Source organism: Nannospalax galili, unplaced genomic scaffold (genome assembly GCF_000622305.1).
Source record: "Nannospalax galili isolate Female #2095 unplaced genomic scaffold, S.galili_v1.0 scaffold31, whole genome shotgun sequence".
In the NCBI taxonomy this organism is placed as follows: domain Eukaryota; kingdom Metazoa; phylum Chordata; class Mammalia; order Rodentia; family Spalacidae; genus Nannospalax; species Nannospalax galili.
This window is the reverse complement of record NW_008332149.1, coordinates 5,763,092-5,770,617: the sequence shown is the minus strand read 5'-3', so window position 1 is coordinate 5,770,617 and position 7,526 is coordinate 5,763,092.

Genomic DNA, 7,526 nt, shown 5'->3' with positions numbered 1-7,526 from the left:
TTCCTTCCTTCCTTCCTTCCTTCCTTCCTTCCTTCCTTCCTTCCTTCCCGTGATACTGAAACCTGAACCCAGGACTTTGTACTAACTTGATAAGTGCTCTCCCACTGAGCTACATCTCCAGCCCTCTTTTCACTTTCCCTTTAGTCTCACTAAATTGCTCAGACTAGACTTGAACTGGCTCTGTAGCCCAGGCAGGAGCCTATGATCTTCCTGCATCAGCCTCCCAAGCTGCTAGGATCACAAGCCTGTTCCATGAGGTCCAGAGAGCTTAAACCTTTTACATAGGACTTATTTAGAAATGCTTTCAAGTTTTATGGGGCCTAAAACACTTGGGGTGAATATTTATTTAGAAGATTAAGTAAATAAAGTTTAAGTTTTATTAACTCACAGTAAATCTGCCTCTGGACAAGTCTAAAACTAAAAATGTGTGGCTAAAGATGTCCATTAATTTGTATCCTCTAAAACTGTAAATATCAACCAGAAAGACTTAAGTGGCATGACACAGTTTATGATGTGAATTAGTTTCCTCAGCTTCTCTGGATCCATTTTGAAGGGTGGGTAAAGGATAAGAGGTCATTGTCAAGTTCCGTGCAGGTCACAGAGGGTCCTGGGATACAAACACAGCAGTCTTTTTAATAGGTACTGAGAGAGACAGACCAAGATCCTAAAGTGACAGAGTGCTCAGCCTATTTCACAGTTTGGACTACAGCTGGCCTTGTGTTTATGGAAGCACTTGGGCAAAATGCTGAATGCCAGTCACTCAGACACACTAGATATATCTGAGGGATGCTTTTGTCTGAGGTCTTCACACAAACAGCATGTCCTTTGACTGTGAATGTGCTATCATCACAAGCAGTTGCCTAGTGGCTATTTGGAGAAGCGTGCTGTTGTCTGTGGGATGACTGAAGCAATTACAAGTGTATTGCACACTTCTAGAAATGATGTTATAGACAATGTATATGAAGGACAAAGCCCATCCCGTGGTCTTTAGTAAGTCTTAGCTCTTATTCCCATTCCTTCCTAGCTGCTCATTTAGGACTCATGAAAAAATTGTCAAGTAACCTCAGGATCATTTTGAAGTTGCCTCAAGAACATTTGAAACAGCCTTTACTGTCTTAATTTTTACAGAGGTGACACGATGTGGAAAAAGATTTTTCCACTAGTTCACAGAGTGGAGTCACACGCCACTGTAACCTCTCACTCCAGTTTTATATCCTTGCCCTGGATTCAACAGTCTTGCAGATTTAGACATGTCAGTACCTTCTTTTTGTGAACTGAAGTTCTCAGAAAAAAGCACCACACTTTTCTTAAAGATTCTACAGGCTTACTGATTACAACTTTGAAGCTGTGGAGCATTGGAATGCTTCAGAACCAGAGCCACATTATTTTAGGCTATCTGAAGAGTCATTATTGCCCATCCCTACATCTGGGTAACATCCTTGGGACTAGCAGGCAAAACCTTTATAATATATTAACTTATATGCTCTGAGCCTATATAAGAGTTCATGTAACCACTTCCATGTTGGTTACATGAGCTATTTAGAGCAACCTGAATCCATGTTCCTGGGCCATGGTCCCTCACATTTGGCTCAGAATAAAGGATCTCTTGATCCCTTTGAGGTTAGAACTGTTTTCCATTGACATTTCCCTTATTAATTGTCTTACTAATTTTTACCAGAGCATTAAGGTCTCTCATTATGAGATTTCTGTACCACCATTCAGTGGCTTCTTAAAGGAAAGGGGGACATATGATTAGGTTGCCTTCAAGGTGGGCTTGGTTAGCATTGGAAAAGGAGGAGGCAACCTGCCTGGAGGCTGAAGGCTGTTGTAACTGCAAAGCTGTATCATGTGAGATAACACCTGCATTAGACAGAATTTTCAAGAGGAACACAATCAAGAATATATACATATTATATACACCAAGGTGTATATATATATATATATATATGATTTATTAGATTGGCTTACCTGATTGATAGGTCTCAGTTATCTACCACACTGGAGAGGCTGAGACCCCTGTACCTGTTCTATGAGGCTGAATGCCTCAGCAGTCCTAATCTGGTGCTGGGGACCTTTCCTGGAAAGTCATTGTTCTTCAGTCTAAATTAGAACCCTAAGAAGCTGGAGTCTCATGTGAGAGGAGAAGAGCAGCAGCAGCAGAGACAGACACGATCACTAGCCACGAGCTAAGGCAGGCCAGAAGCACCACTGACCTCCATATCTGGGCCACCCTGGGAAGGCATTGCCCAGTCTAGGAATGGATCTTTCCTCTGTTAACCCTTGCAGAAATGCTCTCAGGGACCCACATAGAGGCAGGGCTCTTTTAGTTGATTCCAGATCTGAACAAGTTGATAATTAAGATTAAGTATCACACCACCCAAAGCTAACAGGGATGCACACGGCTGACAGAGACATCTCTGTGTCATTGGTTTTCAAAAACTGTGCATTCCCACCCTGCATCTGATACCACCACACATCCTAAATCCCATATAAAAATAGGAAAACAGAGTAAACTACAGGAAATCCCAACCTCTTTCTTGGAATTCCCCAGCTCCTTCTGCTCTGCCTTAACTCATGAATGAGCCTCCCTTCTTCAAGATTTGCCCATTAGAAGCCATTCAAAATTCAAGGCAATGCACCTTTCTCTCAAAGTTTTTGAGTATGTACTTTCCCTCTGAGATAAACTTCTTCCCAGTTCCTTACTTTGTGTTGTGCCTGAATTCGTTCTCAAATGGTGATGAGAACCTGGAAACGTTGGTGTGCCAATCTGATTCCAATGTCTTTGAAACCACCCCAGTCTTCATCACTGGCAACAGCTCTATTCTTATGTACGGCTTCTCTTTAGCTCTAGATGTAAGATCAAAAAAGCTTTGCCAACTAGATTCCCCTTTAATATCCTATCCCCAGATGTTTATTCAGCAAACCATTAGTAGGCACTATAATAGAATATATACTTAGGTATGGGGGGGCCGTACTGAAAAGATGGGAATAGGGGCCCCTGCCTCCCACAGTTTCCAATCCAGTAACAAGACAGGCCTCTGCACAGGTAGCCATACTTACAGAAGGGGTACAAAAGAGAAAGCAATTGATTGTGACATTAGTTTCTACACTTGAAGTGACATCAGAGCTCATTCTTAAAAGAAGAGGAATAAGGGAAAAGGGCATCAAGCAGCAGAAACAGAGGGTGTCTATGCTGAGAGCCCAGAGCATACCCCTCAGCATGGTCAGCAGCTTCTGTACCAGAGCAGAGGGCACCAGGAAGGAATGTGCTGGAAAGAAAGGGGAGAAGGTCTTGCTGAGAGTTGAGACCAAGCAGTTAGAGGCCATCAAAGGATTTTAAAGAGCAGGGATGTGGTACAGCCACATTTTCCCCTAAAAATAAAACCATTCCGGTGTTAGTGAGAAGAATGAATTTTAAAAGGGGAAACTGGAAGGTCACTTAAGAGGCAGACTCTCACAATAGCCTCTTCCCTCCAGGAGATAAACCCATCTACCTCCTGGTGAGGTTCAAATTAGGAATAAAAGGGTGAGCTCTTTTTTTTTTTAATGACAAACTAAAGATCAAAGCGGAGATGGCTCAGTTCAACCAGTACTTGAATTCAAATTTCTTGCCAAAAAGGACATTTGAAAACTTCCATGTCACTTAAATTTGATTTTTTTTTTTCCCACTCATATAGCTTTTCTGGGACCTCTTGGAGACAAACATCCTCATGGGGACCTGGAGGAAGTTCTCAAAAAAAGGTATGTGCGAATGAAATGGAATTAATCTTGAGGGGCAACATCAAGACCACTTCCCTGGCATGCTGAAAGAATTATTTTTAAGTGGAAGGAAAAAAAGTCTTAGAATTTAAATTTCAATTCTAGTTTCTACTGGAAGGGCTGGCTGTTGCTTTCCAGCTACTTATTGCACTGAGGAGGGTTTTGTTTTGTTTTGTTTTTTCTTTTTCTTTTTCCTTTTCTATTTATTTTTATCTGTCTTTCTGGCTAAGTCACATTAAAAAAAAACACCCCCAAACACCTATCTCAAATATCTAGGACTAATGGTTTAATTTGACAATTTGTAGATGGTATTTTTATGTTACCCTTTAGGACCTTAATAATTAGTTTTTCTTTAGTGCAGTATTAAAGCATTAAAGTTCATAAATTCCACAGTCACCTGTATCCATTTATTGTTAATTTATTATAGAAGGTATCATAAAACTTCCCCTGCCACTGAGCCTCTTCATAACTATAAATCTTTTTTCAACTGTTTAGATAACTTATGCTTGAGTTCAAGAAGAGACCTCTAGGAGCAAATATTTAAAGCATCTATTTATTACACATTAATGGTCTAGGGTAGATAACCACGTAAAGTCCCTGTGAAGTATTCATTTACATTCCGCATATTTATCACTTCAAATCCTGATAAAGATAAATTTGTTTCCAAGAGGGAGAAATGTTAAATGTCAAGTGGCTGTTTTACTAAGTGCTTTAAAATGTCCAGCTGAATAAAGCTATCTTTCTAGTTAGTATATTATGTTTAAAAAAAAAAATGAAAGAAAGAAGTTTCCATTGAGATACCGAGATTAAATTTGTCACTAGAAACCTCAGTGAAACTTAAAAACTTTTCAAACTTGAAAGTCGTCTCTTCAGATGGCAAATGCATCATTATGGGATGTGGTCCTTGGCTTCAACTGTGAGAACAACGGGCCATAAAAATTCAGTGACTGAGTGTATTTGTCTCACCACTTAAACGTCTGTGGAAATGGTATCCTGAACATATATATTCACAAAAGAAGAGAAGAAAAATCAACTTGTTGGAAAAGCAGTTTGTTGAATGAACAAGTTGTTAAAAATCAAATTGCTTCTGGCTAGATGTAGTGATATGCTTTTAATCCCAGCAGGCAGATCTCTGAGTTTGAAGCCAGCCTGGTTTACATAGTTCCAGGCCAGCCACAGCGGCATAGTAAGACCCTGTATCAAAAAATAAAACAAACAGCACAAGATATCAAATTGTTTCCACTCTCCCTGCCTCATTCTGTCCATCACCATGATGGGGAAAAGGCTTCAGCTCTGCTAGGGAGGTGTTTTCAAAACCGCCCATCGTGTTTCTGCAGCTCAAATGAGCAGGCACATGGGCCAACACAGGTCTCATCATCTTCTGTGTTGTGATTTGAAGGTGAAATGTCAATAAACTCAAGTTTGAGCATTTGGTTCCCAGCTGCTGGTGCTGTTTTGGGGGGCTGTGGAACTTTGGGGTTAGAAGTCGTGGAGAGAGGAGGTAGGCCACTAAGGGGTGGGCATTTGAGGGTTACAGCCTGGTCCCCCTCTGGCCTCTGTTTCTTGATTTGGTAGGATGTGAAGAACCTAGCAAATTCTTGCCACCACAGTCCAGCTGCTGTGCCTGGGCTGATGTCCCCTCAACAGTGGATCAAAATCTTTTTTTTTTTTTTTTTGGTCTTTCAGAGACAGTGTCTCTCTGTAGCCCCAGCTGTCCTGGAACTCACTATATAGACCAGGTTGGACTTGAACTCACAGAGATCTGCCTGTCTCTGCCTCCTGAGTGCTGGGATTAAAGGCATGTACCACCACGCCTGGCCAAAATAAATCTTTTAAGTCACCTGTACCTGGTGTTTGGTCATAGCAATGTAGATGTAATTTACATACTCTGACTTTTCGAAGTAGAAATAGCCTGTATATTTCAAGTTACAAATGTAATTTTATCAGTTGTCTTATGATTTCTAAAAAATGGGATAAATTTTTCAAGAGATTCTCAGTCCAGCCTCTTGAACTTGTTTAAATTGACCAATCAGGTAGCCAACTCAATACAACACGGATAAGCATTCTGCATGCCCTCTAGGCATTTGCAAGCTGCTCAAGGTTTCAAATATTAATGCACATGAACTTGACATCTAATTGCAGTGTACTGACAAGCATACCTCAATGGCTAAAATGAGAGGAATACAAGACATGAAAACTGAATTAAGGTAAAAAGTTTGATGAGCTGTTGAGCTACACACTTTTCCTCTCTGATGGGGGTTATATACTCTTGATAGAATATTCTGGATGGCAGTGAAACAATGATGTGGAGACTATGTAACTGTACTTATAATGAGCAAAACCTCAAATATGAAGTATGTTTGCCTTCAGTAAGTATACAAGAAAGAGCAAAGCAAGGACAAATCCCTAAACTTTGCTAAAAGATGCACAAAGCCAGGCACACAAAGTAACTAGGAAGGTCCAAGAGCCAGCACATGGCAAGTCAAATTTGGGCCTCTAATGCATAAAAATGACAAGTTGGAAGTTGCTTTGTGACTTGGAAAAATGGATGAAAGAATAAGAGCTACTGAAAGTTCTGCCAAAATGTGCAATTTGGAATTTACAAACCAGTTACTTTCAGCTATAAGTGCAAGTTATCAGCCCAGCAAAGTTCAGTACGTTTGTATCACCTCAGAAAACAGTGCACACCGTGGTTTCCAACCTTCTGCTTTCCAGGGCCTCCAGCCCCCAGCCGTGAAAACCACTGATCGACTTTCGGCTTTGCACCCACTTGTGAAAGAGATGTACTCCTGCTCTGGAGTGTGTTACTGAACATGTTAAAGCTGTAGTGAAATGCTTTTTCGAATCATGTAGTTATTAAAAATTTTAAAAAATAATGATTAAAAATAATAATTCTTCAAAGCATAAAAATTTGCTCCTTAATAATTAGTAGAGGTGAAAAACATTACCATTGAACTCTACCTGATGACTTTATATCCATGCTCAGATGCCAAGGAGCTCAGAAAGTAACTGACTATGACTAGTAATAATCAGATATATAGAGATTAGAAATGCATGTGCAAACATCTTAATGTCAATTGCATTAAAAATGAATTTTTCTGTAAAAAAATTGCAATTTATTTAAGAAAAACTTTAAACTTCAGGGTGGGTTGTGGAAACACAAAATGAAATGGGATCTTTGTCTTTCAGGTCACACTTTCTGGTTTTGGGTTTTTGTTGTTGTTGTTGTTTTGGTCTTTTTGAGGTGGGGTCTCCCTGTAGCCCAGCTGTCCTGGACCTCACTATGTTGACCAGGCTGGCCTTGAAGTCATAGAGATCTGCCTGCCTTGGAGTGCTGGGATTAAAGGCATGGGCCAGCAGACCATCCATTTTTATGTTCTACTCACAAATTTCTTTAGTGTTAGAGCTGCAAATGCGATATTTATTTTTAACAAGGTTTTGATTAATATTTGACTTTGTTAAATACTTTTAAACAGTTAAGCTTTATTTATAAATTTACTATGTTCTCTTTTTATTTTTAAGTACTTCAGTTATCTGAATTGTAAAAAGGCCCAGCACTTAAGTAGCTTTTATATTAATATATCTAGCACAGCAAACTTAAAATTCACAGTGACACTAAAGTTATTTTAAATGGGCCAATGTTGTATATGAGTTCAGTAACATTTCAAATTTAAAATAAATTTAAAATCTGAAGTATGTCTAAAACAACAACGAGCCTTCCCAAACTGAAGAGTGTCAGGGATGAGAAATTTTGATTTTAAAATAAA